Source organism: Miscanthus floridulus, chromosome 8, assembly GCF_019320115.1.
Source record: "Miscanthus floridulus cultivar M001 chromosome 8, ASM1932011v1, whole genome shotgun sequence".
NCBI classification, from domain to species: Eukaryota; Viridiplantae; Streptophyta; class Magnoliopsida; order Poales; family Poaceae; genus Miscanthus; species Miscanthus floridulus.
In genome coordinates, this window is record NC_089587.1 from 56287557 (window position 1) to 56300355 (window position 12799).

A 12799-nucleotide genomic window follows, 5' to 3' on the forward strand; every position below is an offset into this window, starting at 1 on the left:
CCGGGGGGTGGCGGTGTAGTGTGGTGGTTTGGAGTTTATGGTGGTTCTTTTTTTTTCTTTTTTTTTTTGAGTTGAGCTTCGGCGTTGTGCAGTTCATGTCAATGTCCCAATCCGACCGACTAGAGTTATTTTTTCTTTTTGTTGAGTTTATTTTCCTGCATAATTGTTGGTCACTATTGTACCGTTGTGCCCACTTTGGGATTATCTTCTTTTTAATATAATCGGCAGCTTTCCAGCCTAATTTGTTTTAAAAAAAAGAATAGTCTTCTTCAACCATTATCAACCCCTGAACATGCTGGCAAAGTATTTCAACCGATTTCATTATAGGTTTGCCCAAATCAAGTCATTATTCTTTCATTATTGTTGTTGTGGACAGATTCTCTAAGTATGCACAAATTTCTAGCATTAGTGCATCCTTTTACTGCCTAAGCTAGTCAGCAGCTCAAGCATACATGCATATATATAAGCTTCATGGTCTCCCACAGTCTATTGCCATTGATTAAGAACGAATTTTCATTAGTCATTTTTTGCAACAATTCTTTAGACTCTCAAATATATACTCAGGCCGTGTTTAGATGGCCACTGAATCGGCGCCGCCGAATTCATGTGGTGCACTGTAGCTACTGTATCATTTTGTTTTTATTTGGTAATAATTGTCCAATCGTTGACTAATTAGGCTTAAAATGTTCGTCTCGCAAAGTACAACTAAACTGTGCAATTAGTTTTTAATTTCGTCAACATTTAGTACTCCATGCATGTACCGCAAGTTTGATGTGATGGGGAATCTTCTTTTTGCATAGTGCCAAATTCTGGATTTTGAAGGAACTAAACATGGCCTCAGTTGAATATGAGCCGTGCATATCATCCTCAACCTAATAGGCAAATGGAAAGAGTTAGTCAATGTTTAGAAGCGTACTTGAGAAGTTTTTCTCACTCATATACCATGTTTGAAACTCTATATGGTCATCCTCTGAAACATTTCGGCATCAATGGTGTTGAAGTGTGTGTAGTACCTAATCTTCATGAATGGATCAATGAGGCCACCCCCAACGCGCCACGCTGTACAGTAGTCCCATCTGCCACCGAAGCACTCAAGGTCTAGATCAGCATGAGTGGTGGTTCCGCAGAGCATCACCTGCAGGAGCAACTATAGCTTGGTCTAACGAAATGCAGAAGCACCAGCTGTGGCTTGCGTTGTGGAATAGAATCCTGACATGGGCAGTCTACTTTAGCCAGTTTAGTTGCAAAAAATTTTGTAAAATTTTTTAAGATTTCCCGTCACATCGAATCTTTGGACGCATGCATGAAGCATTAAATATAAATAAAAAACAAAACTAATTACACAGTTTAGACAAAATCCACGAGACGAATCTTTTAAGCCTAATTAGACTATGATTGGACACTAATTGCCAAATAACAACGAAAACTGCTACAGTGCATTTTGCCAAATTTTTTGGCATCTAAACACGGCCTTAGCTAAAAGTTGAAGCAAATTTTCTGCTACAAGTGCAGACTCCTGGGACCATAAAAGAGTAGAAGTGTTAGCCTGCGTTAGGAACATTCATAGCCTCAAGCCTCCAACATCTAACATGGCAACGACTTTTATCAGAGACCACCATCTTTGTTAGCCTACGTTGGGCGTGCTATGAGAGGAAATTGATGACCAAATTTAGGAGCTACACTAGCCTATGTAAACATCAAATGTCAGAGCCATTGGGGCAGCCTAGCATGGCCAGCTGACGACTAAGGCTCTATTTGATCACGGAACGAACAACTAGTTAACTAATTTTTAGTCTCTATATATAAGTATCCAAACATGCGGACTAATTGTTAGTTCATTAGTTATGGACTAATTGTTAGTTCACTAATCTATTTATAGGAGCTAATAGAACAGTTGTTAGTCCTAATTCATCCAAACAAGCCCTGTTTGGCCTGCTCACGACAGTTGTTAATCTAGACGCCCCGTGGGCTCGGTGAGCTCGTGCGGCCGCCTGGGCTAGTGGGCCGGGCTCGGAATGCCGTCGCAACGGATCCTTCCCAATTGAGTTCGCAGCAGGCAGCAGGCGAGGCCGTATTGGCCAGCTGGACAGGATTGGTTGGAGCGCCAGCTGGCCGCCTCGTCTCCGCGCCCAGGAAATGGACCCGCATGTCAGTGGAAGGAGGCCACGCCCACGTTGCGAGTCCAGAACCAGAAGCCATGGCCTTGAAATACCCCGCCTCCGCCGCCTTGGCGTGGTGCCCAAACGACGCAACCGTCCTGCTCTGCCAACGAACACCTGCTCTGCTCTCGCCGCTCCCTCCCATTCCGAATCCCCTCCCCGCAACAGCCCGGCGGTCATCTGCCCCACCACCACCACCAGGCGATGGATCTCTTCCCCGACGGGGCCTTCGTGCTGCTGGAGAGCCGCGTGACAGGCAAGTACGTCCACGCCGATGGGGACTGGGAGAGGGTCTCCCTGCGCCCGAACGGCCCCGTCCCATCCCTGAACGCAGTGTAGCGGGTGGAGCACTGGGTCTCGCCGGACCAGGGGAACACCTTCGTCCTCCTCCAGAACGCCGCCTACGGCCGCTACCTCTCGTTCTCGATGCGGAAGGCGCAGACCGGCCACCGTGGCCACCGCACCACCCAGATGGACCGCAGCGAGCCCAACGTGCTGCAGAACCTCAACGCCTACCCGTGGATGTGGACGGTCGAGAGGCTGAACCCCCCCCGACCAGGACTACGTCAGCCTGCGCTACTTCACCTGCTACCTCCGCGCCAACGGCAGGTACCTCCCCTGGAACATCCGCGTCACCGCCGACGTCGATCCAGACGCCCCCATGGTCACCACCATGATGCACTGGACGGTCCACCAAGTCGCAGCGAGCCCGGTACCGCAACCCCTTCCGCTTACACTTGAGGATCAGGTGCGTGGCTTCGCCATCCTTTCTCCTTCCTTGCATTGCGTTGCGTTGGAATGCAACTGTCCTCGATCGGCTAGCTTTACTTGGAACACCAATCATGGATGCGTTGGTTTTTATTTTCGCCTTCCCAGTTCCCAAAAGTCTGATTACTGCATCGCAATCTTTGCGTTTATCCTTGCCTGAGTCTGAAACTGTTCGTTTCTTCCGATACAAGACTACTGAACCTGTTAATTCTTGCTGACAAGTTTTAAATCCGATGCCCAGGAAACATTAAAATCCACAAAGTGGTCCCTGCGCTTTACGAATTTATCTGTCATCCGTTATTTCTGAGTCGAATCATGGTACGGACTCCATTGGAGCACTTTGTTACGATGTGTTCGCCTTCCCGTTCTCTACCACTTGTCCACAAAGTATTGTCTATTTGGTGTTCGCCAATCGTTAAATCTGCGTCGAATCATGGTATACGGAAAGCCCAAGCTGAGGCCAAGAGTTCTTTGTTACCGGATGACAGATATTCATGGTGTACTTGAATGATTTGCGCTATTTGATCTTGCTCATTTCATACCGGATCGATCGCAATGGTTTTTGTTTTACTGATTTCTGTGATAGATACCGAAAGAATTTGGTCTCTGAACATTCCGTTGTGAGTAAAATAGATATTCAGACATGTTCATTCAGTTACCGCTATTGTCCAGCCGTTTGATTCCTATAATTCTTTTCCTAAATACAGGGAAGCGACAGTGGACTGTTGTTTCCGCAGCCGCCGCGGACGATCCGGCACGTGCGGGCGAACGATGAAGGGGAGTTCGACCAGAACCACCACAACTGGCCCTCATTCGCTTTCTACGGCAGCTCCGTGATCGACCTGAAGAACGAGCTGCGGCTCCTTCAGGACTGGAACGAGGACATGTCCGCCTACACGCTGTGCATGCGGCCCGGCTCGCATGGGCGGCTAATGCCGCTGGTCACCGACGACCTGCCTAGCAGCACAGATTCCATGAACATCGTCGTCTTCAGGACCGGATCACCAGGTGACTACTCTGCAATTTTCTCAGCAGTCTGTGCAGCACTTGTTATCTGCTGTGCTCTTACAGTTTCAGCATGTGGGATGACTTGCACACTAAGCATTGGTTGTAGCTCAAGTTTGGTTCTGTAGTTCTGAATTTGTTATGCAAAGAGATCGGTAAAAAAAAATCTGCATGATAGATTTTGAGTACTGACAACAGGAATTGCACCTTGCCTGTTGTTTTCCGTAGCCCTGATGTTCAGAGATACTCTGTCGTTTAATTTTAAATAGTTGTTGTCTGTTGTATCCTCTTCATGGCTTTTTGGGGTTCTACATTTTAGTCAACTAGTGCTTGAGGTAATGGTTTACTTCGTTTGGTTAGGACTAATCTAAAACATGCTGTACATAGAAGAAGCACTCGAATGGAAATAGCCACATTCTCAGGTCTGTAGTGTTCATAGTGCTTTATAGGATTTAGCAGTCCTTTAATTTGACAGATTCTTAACTTGGTCCAAATTGTCCGATTGCATTTCTACCATGGTGGTCAGTTTACAAATTCAGCTGTTCCCATAATCTGATCTCCAGTTCAGATAATTCAGTTTTATGCTTGTTAGCCAATAGTGTTAATCCTGGAGCTGACTGTCTACTCTTATATATTTTTGTCCACTGTTGTTTAGTTCTCACTGTTGTAATACCCATGATATGATGCCTAATTATCTCATTGATTTAAGTCTTCTCTTGTGAATTCAGCTGCTGCGGCATTAGTGTATCCGGCACCACCACCAGGAGCAGATGCTGCTGCGGCATGAGTACGAGTGCGGAACTTCTGACAATGTTGAAATTCGTCTCTTCGGCAACCAAAAGCATTTAAGCACTGCTGCCCCTTATACTGTGACATGAGAATTGTCCCATAGTTTCTGAAAATTCTGCAACTCTTCTGTAATGGTGGATAGATTTGATGCGGTCTACTGACCAGTAGCATTCTGAGATAACCTTTCAGTTTGAGAACATAAAACTGCTGAAAGCGTTATGCGGAAGTATGGTGAACGGTTCTGCAAAGTAACATTGGTTGTAGTTACCATCATCATCTCTGTTGGGTGATGGACTGATGGCAAGAATATATGTGGCTGATTTTGCCCGTACCTTGATCCTGAAATATCAAAACAGTAGAATACATGTTAATTGAGTTCAGCTTTTAGTCATGGACTGAAAATCGTAGTTGCATCATTTGTGTATTGATACAGGACATCCTTCTCTTTGTTTCTTGATATTTTCAGCAAATGAGTGGAAGTTTAGGTTGTAGAACGGTCAGTCCAGTTTGCATCTTTGAAACAACCTTCCTGAAACTGTACTCCTGAACCTCCCTGTTTTTTTGAAAGAAACTGAACCTCCCTGTTTCAAGTTGGGGTTTCTTGGTTCTGTTGCCAAATTTCTGTCAGGGTTGTGACCTGCTGCCTCTATTTTTTTTTTCAAAACTTGGTGAGTGTCCATTCTCTGCAATGGGATCTTAGTTCCTAGAATGTAATGTTTATGTTTCTCATCCCAGGATCGTTAACGTTTTTCTCATCCCCTAATAATCAGATCACACACAACTACACATGTAGTGTACTCGCGATGTATACAGGCCCGTAGATTGGCAGAAAAAAAATATAGCATATCCAAAAAAGGCTTGCAAGTTGCAATTCCTGGTTTATTAATTGGATCAACTCACGAACGTAAGGCCTAATGGCCATGTCCACCAGCCTACTTGGCAACTTCGCTTCCCTTGTTTGTTCATTTTTCTCTTTGCCATTTTGCTTTCTCGTGCCACGATACTACTATTTGTTACTTGAGTACTACTTTTTACTCTTTTAGCATTAAATTTTGATCTGTTCTTAGTAGTTTAAGGCCCATATATATTCTGAAGCTTTATAATCAACTGAAAGCATGCTTTGATTTTCTCGAATTTTAGGGCCTCATCGTGTATTTTGTTCAGGCCCCTCTAAATCCTAGGTACGGCCCTGGATGTATAGCACATATAATGTATAGATTCAGTCCTAATTTTTTCCCCAAATATATCTCTGTCATGAAGAATAATTATCCCACTATTGTCCAATTCTCATTGTCCTTTAAATTCTTTTCATTGGTCCAGTTTTAAATTCCATGGCTTATATAGTTTCTGTGGCGATTATCCCTCCAATTTATACTGACAATGAATAAAGAATGAAAATTCTCACTCTTTTAATCATTCAATATTAGACACAATGCATAATAGTGAGAAAAAAGAATAATATATACTTCCTTCAATAATAACAAATATATTTTCACATTATGTTTAATTTAAAAAGTAAAGAAGAAACAGGGAAACATGTTCTCATACGAATTCGTTATTGACTCTAAATCTTGTTGAGGACGTGTCTATTTGCAATGAATAATCTTTTAATATGCCTCTACATATACTATTCCCCTTTCTAGTGAGATTGTAATGACATGGGCCACTTGATCTGAAATTATGGGTAAAATGAAAAATGCACTAGTAGGCTTTTTTTAACATTGTCGACTCTTGATGTTTTCCCCATATATTTTGGGTGTGTCTAGTCACCGCCCGGGTGTTGTAGATGTACGTGACACCCGGGTGATGGCAGGCACCTAATCACTCGATTGCTAGGGGAACACAAATCGAGTGATTGAAATCCTTCCAACACTCGATTCTAGGAACCATTGGATACAGATTAAATGAACCAAAATAATTATCCAAATAATATAAAAATATTAAATAAACAAAACAAAAAGATTAGCCAGATTATTTCTATGGAAACGAAATTGAAAAATCTTAAAGGAAACCAAATAAAACATACAGAAAATAAAAAAAGCCAGATTATTTCTATGAAAGTCAAATTAGAAAATTTCAAAGGAAAACCAAATAAAATATACAGAAAATTAAAAAAAACCAAAGAAATATCAGATGACTGTTCAAGTAATTCTGACCATTTTTATTTACAAATAATCAATTTACACTAGTTGAACACAGAATTTATCCCAAATAGAAGCAGTAAAATGTGGTCCGATGAGACGTGTAATCTGTCTTTGCTTCAGTGTTTGTTTAGTTTCTAAAAAGTTTCGCAAAAAGTGCTACAGTAGCCATCACATCGAATCTTGCGATACGTGCATAGAGCATTAAATGTAGACGAAAAAAAACTAATTGCACAGTTTGGTTAGAAATCGCGGGACGAACGTTTTGAGCCTAATTAGTCTATGATTGAACACTAATTGTCAAATAAAAACGAAAGTGCTATGGTAGCAAAATTTCCAAATTTCGCGAACTAAACACAGCCGGAAGAATAAATCTAGATGCATAGGCTGGTTTAGGCTAGCTGGTGCTGGTTTGTTGTGAGAGAAAAGCACTGTTGGCTGACTGATTTAGGCTGGATGAAACCAACAAACGAACAGGCTAAGTATCTACAAGTATGTGATGGGTCAGCATTCATCTCACCTGCACGGCTGCACCCGCACCTATACTTGGCCATGCAGCCCGAGGCACGACGGCACGGCACGAAGCACGTTTTTTAGCCCGACACGAGCACGGCACGGCCCGGTAACATGCGGGCCTGGGCTGGCCCGGCCCGAGGCAGCAGGCCGTGCCTGGGCCGCTGCTCAGGCCCGTGGGCTGGCACGGCACGGCCCGCTCCTGTACCGAACGGCCCGGCAAGCTGGCCTGCTAAGAGCCAGCCAGCCAGGCGCCCAGGCCGCTCCGCTCGGCCGTCCCCACCCCCGTCCACCGTCCCCCCTGAACCTAAATCCCTAAATCCCCCTCCCGTCCCGGCTCCCCTCCCTCCCCGTCCCCGCTCGGCCGCTCCCCAGCTCCCCTCCCTCCCCGCTCCGGCGCTCCCCACTCGCGGTCGCGGCATCGCTCTTCTGCCTTGCTCCCTCTCTTCGTTCGCCGGCCAAGTGTGGGCGCGTCCGCTCGTGGCAGCGGGCACCGCGTGCTCCATCCCCGGCCACGCCGCCGCCTCCACCTCCACTCCACTCCGCCTCCCCCATCCCCATGCTGCCGCCTCCAGAGCTCCACCTCCACAGCCCCTCGCGCGACGGCGTCGAGTGCGGCGGCGGCCGCCGCCTCCACGGCCCCCCGCGCGTCTGGATCTGGCCGCCTCCTCCGCGCCCCCACACGGCTTTGAGCGGAGCGGCCTCCATCCCCTCCGCGGCGCCAACTCCGCCAGCTACTTCGCCGGATCCGGCCGCTACTTCGCCGGACTCGCCTCCTCCGCCGGATCCGGCATCAAGCGACCCGGGGGGAAGCTCGCCAGCGGCCGTCGCCACCTCCACTCCTCGCCTCCCCCTCCGGCCTCCTCTCTGTCGCTTTTGGTGGGCCTCGGGCCGGCCCGACCTGCAACCGTCGCCTCCTTACCTCCCCGCGCGGCCCCTACATCCAGCCTCCAGGGCGAGCGCGCCGGCGGCGGCGGCCGCTCCCCGTGGCTGCCCTTGCCTCCTGCTCTCCCCTTCCCTCTCTCTGTGGGCCTCGGGCCAGCCTGGAACGCTTGGCAGGCCGTGCCTTCTCGGGCCGGCCCGGCCCGAAAAACGGCCCAGCAGGCCGTGCCTGGGCCCTTGGTCAGGCACGACGCCCGGCTGGGCACGGCCCGGGAGGCCCGCGTGCCGTGCCGGCCCGACATCCTCCGGGCCGTGCCTGGCACGGGCCCGTGCCGTGCCGAGCCGGGCCGGCCCGATGGCCAAGTATACCCGCACCTTGCAAGCCGGCCGCCTGCACCTGCACTTCTTTTCTGGAACGCCTGCAACTGTACGTATCACGTCATCATGCACTACACAGGCCACAGGCCAAGCCAGACACGACAGCGACCACCAGGGGCCCGCGAGCTCTCGCTGTGCGCCGTTCACAGCGCTGATCGGACGGACGCCAGATCGAGTGAGCGCAGCCCAAAAAATACTCGAGTAATATATAGCTTACCCGTATATTTTACTCTTTTGTCGAGAGTCCGGCCGCTTAGCATTTCGGTTGTCATATCGGTATCGGTTCGGGAAGAAACACCGTTGCTTAAAAACATTTTCTATCTAAAAATCTATGATCGTTTACGATAATCCACGATCATAAATTTTTAAATACTGCTTCGTCTGAAAATACTGTTTCAGTTATGATTTATCATAAACGATCGTAAATTTTCAACTAAAATAATATTTTTCTCTCACACAAATTAACCCGTCGTACTTTTTCAGCAACGAGAATACGAACAGCTAATCGAACGGGCCGTACTCAACCAAGCCACGCGGATCCGATCCAAGCACCCTTCTCTTGTCCTTCGATTCACCACCGCCGGATCGTAGGTTTGGTTGCCTTTCCCCACCCACAGCGTTGGTCTTGCTCCTACTCTACCCACCATGCCGCCGCCACGGAGAGCAGCGCGTCGCCGGTCCGCCACCGCCGCGGAGCCCCCACGCGCCGTGCGAGGCAGCCGCCGGCTGTCCCGTGCGGCACGGCGAGCCGTTCAAGCGGGAGGGCCGGTGCGGCGGCGGCGACGACGACGACGACGGGCTGCCGCTGAGCGACGAGGCCCTCCTCCTCGTCTTCTCGGCGCTCTCGTTCACGACCGCGGACCTCGTCCGCTGCGCCGCCACCTGCCGGCGCTGGCGCCGCCTCGTGTCGGCCGACGCCGCCTTCATCTGCCCGCGCGCGACCCCGCGCTCGGACCCCTGCATCGGGAGCCTCGCGCTCGGCTTCTTCCACTCGCACATGACCGACGGCGGCGTCGCGCAGCCGCGGTTCGTGCCCCTGTCCGCCGCCGCCTCGCGTATCCAGCCCTCGTTCGCCGCGCTCGTGGACGCCGGCGCGTCCCGCGTGGTGGCGTCCCGGAACGGCCGCCTCGTGCTGGACCTTCGCCGCTGTGCGAACACGAGGGTCACCCACGCCGTTAGGCTGGGCGTCTGCAACCGGGTGGCCGGCGGCGGCGGCGTCGACGTCCTCCCGCAGCTGCGCGGCAAGGACAGCCCCTCCGGGCCCTACGCGTGCACGGTGATCACCGCGGCCGACGAGCGCGGCGGCGACCGGCGTATGATGACGCGGTACTCGTCCTACCGCGTGCTCCTCCTCTACAACCGCCGCGGCTTCACGGCGCTCCGGTGCTACTCCTCGGACGCGGGAAGCTGGGGGCCGGAAGCGAAGGTGACCGGCGCCAGGATCGGCAGGACCCAGCTCGCCGTCGGACCGCACGCCGCCGTCGTGCACCGCGGGGTCGTGTTCTGGCCTCGCCTCGCGGTGGCTCTGCGGCTCGACTCTTTGCTGCAGCCGGCGCCTGCCGTTGCCGTGTCCGCGGCGAAAGAACAACGCCGACACGCCGCCGCGGTACACCGTGGCGGGCTTCTCCCCCGCTGCGCGACAGCGCCACTCGAGCACGACGGTCAGCGCGGCACACCGGTTGCTGGGAGTTATGCCTGGCGGTGGATGCTCCGTGTGGAGGCTGACAGCGAGACGATACGGGCGTACTGGGGAGGACGCAAAGACGGAGACGCCGATGGTGACGGAGACATCGTTGACGGCGCTGTTTGCTTGGCGAAGCGTTGAAGTGGAGGTGGACGAAGATGCAGGCGCTGATGATGGTGCACACGGTGAGGCTGCGGTGGCTCTGCGAGAAGAGCGGCCTTGTCATCTTCACGGCCAGGAATAACTCTGACCCGTACACTCACGTTTACACGTTGGACGTGGAGACGGAGGAGTTCAGGAGGGTGGCGACCGCAGCCGGCGGCGAGTCGTCGTTGGGGGAGATGTGTGGGTACGAGATGGACCGGGTGACGCTGCTCGCCTTGCTCGGCCGGTGATGGCACCTGACATTCCAAGTTCACAGTTTGTGTTCCCAAAGTTCCTAATTTGGGCTCCTGAAATTCCAAAGTTCACAGTTTGTTATTTAAGTTCCTAATTTGTGCTTAGTTTTTGAAGCAGGGCTCCTGACGTTCCAAAGTTTACAGTTTGCGTTCTTTAAGTTCACAGTTTGTGTTCCGAAAGTTCCTAATTTGAGCTAGCATTACCGTTGTTTTTTGGGACGCATTCTTTGGGAGACTTTAATCACTGGTTACTTGGTTAGAGGTTGCATTGATGAAGTGTTGGGTATGTTGAGATCATAATTTATAAAGCATGTATACCTCATTAATTAAGAACAGGATAGAGGGTTGCAACGACGCTTTGTAAGCCTAAAATATTGCCATTGCGTTTTCTACATGGTACTGCATAATAAACGAACTAATGTCGCAACATGAACTCAGTAAGGATCAGCCTGCCTAACACCATTCTACATGGACCACATCCACAAGGGGAGACCTTGAGTTGCGTGCGTTTGGGTTAGGAGTAAGGTAGGGATGAGATGATTCCATTCTAAATTTCAACAATATAACGGTTCCACATCCATATTTGGTGCAAGAGATAGAATGGTTATATAAGACTGTTTTCAATGAGAACCTATATGGACATCTAAACTTAAAATGGGGTAGCAAGAAATCTAAAATCAGACTTCAACAGAGTACTTATACAGGAGACTTATTTTGGGTTGCCTAAGGCTATCTCCTACAACATTACCTAAAATACCAGACTTATTCGTCCTTTGGGTAGGTAGCGCTACAGGCAAAAGGTTTAATACATATTCGGTATCTTCTCCAACAACAAGACTTAAAAGAGAATCGTTTCTGCAAATGGGATTCTAGGAGAGAGGATACTCATATTTGGGTTGTGTCTTTCAGACAACCCAAAATAGGACTCCCATATAGGTACTCTGTTGGAGGCTGATTTTGGGTATTGCTACCTATTTTGGGTTTGGGTCTTTTTATCAGAGACAGTCTGAGAGGCACAATCTAAATATGGGCATTCTCTCTCTAGAAATCCATTTACACTAAGAATTATCTTTTAAGTCTGGTTGTTGAAGAAGATGTCGAATAGGTATTGAATCTTTTATAAGGACCTGTGATCTTATATTTTTTGTGTTGTCGTTGAGTGACCGAGTGGATATGATGATAGATCTGTTAAGCACTGTCACATGGGCCCACATGGCTCAGTTGCTGCCACATTGATCCTCGCTACTGAGCAACGGCTCCCCCACTCGCCACCCACTGCAGCCATCCCATCGCCCCCTGTTGCGCCCTCTGCCCTACTCACGTGTTGGCCAACTGTGCCCTCTGCTCCTGCTCACACGTCAACTAGGGCCAGTTTAGGCCTTGTTTAGATGCATCCCAAATTCCAAGTTTTTTCATTCTCTCTATCACATCAATTTTTAACCGCTTGCATGGAGAGTATTAAATGTAGGTAAAAAAAATAACTAATTACACAGTTTAGTTGGAAATCACGAGATGAATCTTTTGAGCCTAGTTGGTCTACGATTGGACAATATTTGTCAAATAAGACGAAAGTGGTACTATTCATCGGGTTGAAATTTTTTCGCGATCTAAACGAGGCCTTAGTTTCCAAAAAATTTTGCTTTCTACAGTAAAAAAAAGTATATTTAGACATATATATATATGGAGTACTAAATGTAGACGAAAAAAAAATAATTACACAGTTCTCGGCAAAATCGTGAGACGAATCTTTTAAGCCTAATTAGTCCATGAAAAGCCTTAAATGCTACAGTAACCCACATGTGCTAATGACCGATTAATTAGTATCATTAGATTCGTCTCGCAGTTTCCTGATGGGTTCTATAATTTGTTTTTTTATTAGTATCCAAAGACCCCTTCCGACATCCTTCCGACACATCCGATGTGACACCCAAAAATTTTCACCTCCCTAACTAAACACACCCTAGGTGTGCCCTCTGCCACCACCTACTCACGCGCCGCCCTGCTCGCTTTGGTGCGCTCATGCTCCACCACCATAGCTGCTTGCCGTGCCATATGCTCCACGCGCTCGTGCTGTCGATATGC

At 49.0% G+C, this 12799-nt stretch overlaps 2 pseudogenes; both read left to right on the forward strand.

The window, feature by feature from the left end:
- Positions 1-2194: 2194 nt before the first annotated feature.
- Positions 2195-4881, forward strand: LOC136472146 (uncharacterized; annotated as a pseudogene).
- A 4399-nt stretch (positions 4882-9280) lies between these two features.
- LOC136472147 (uncharacterized) lies at positions 9281-10924 on the forward strand (annotated as a pseudogene).
- Positions 10925-12799: the final 1875 nt, after the last annotated feature.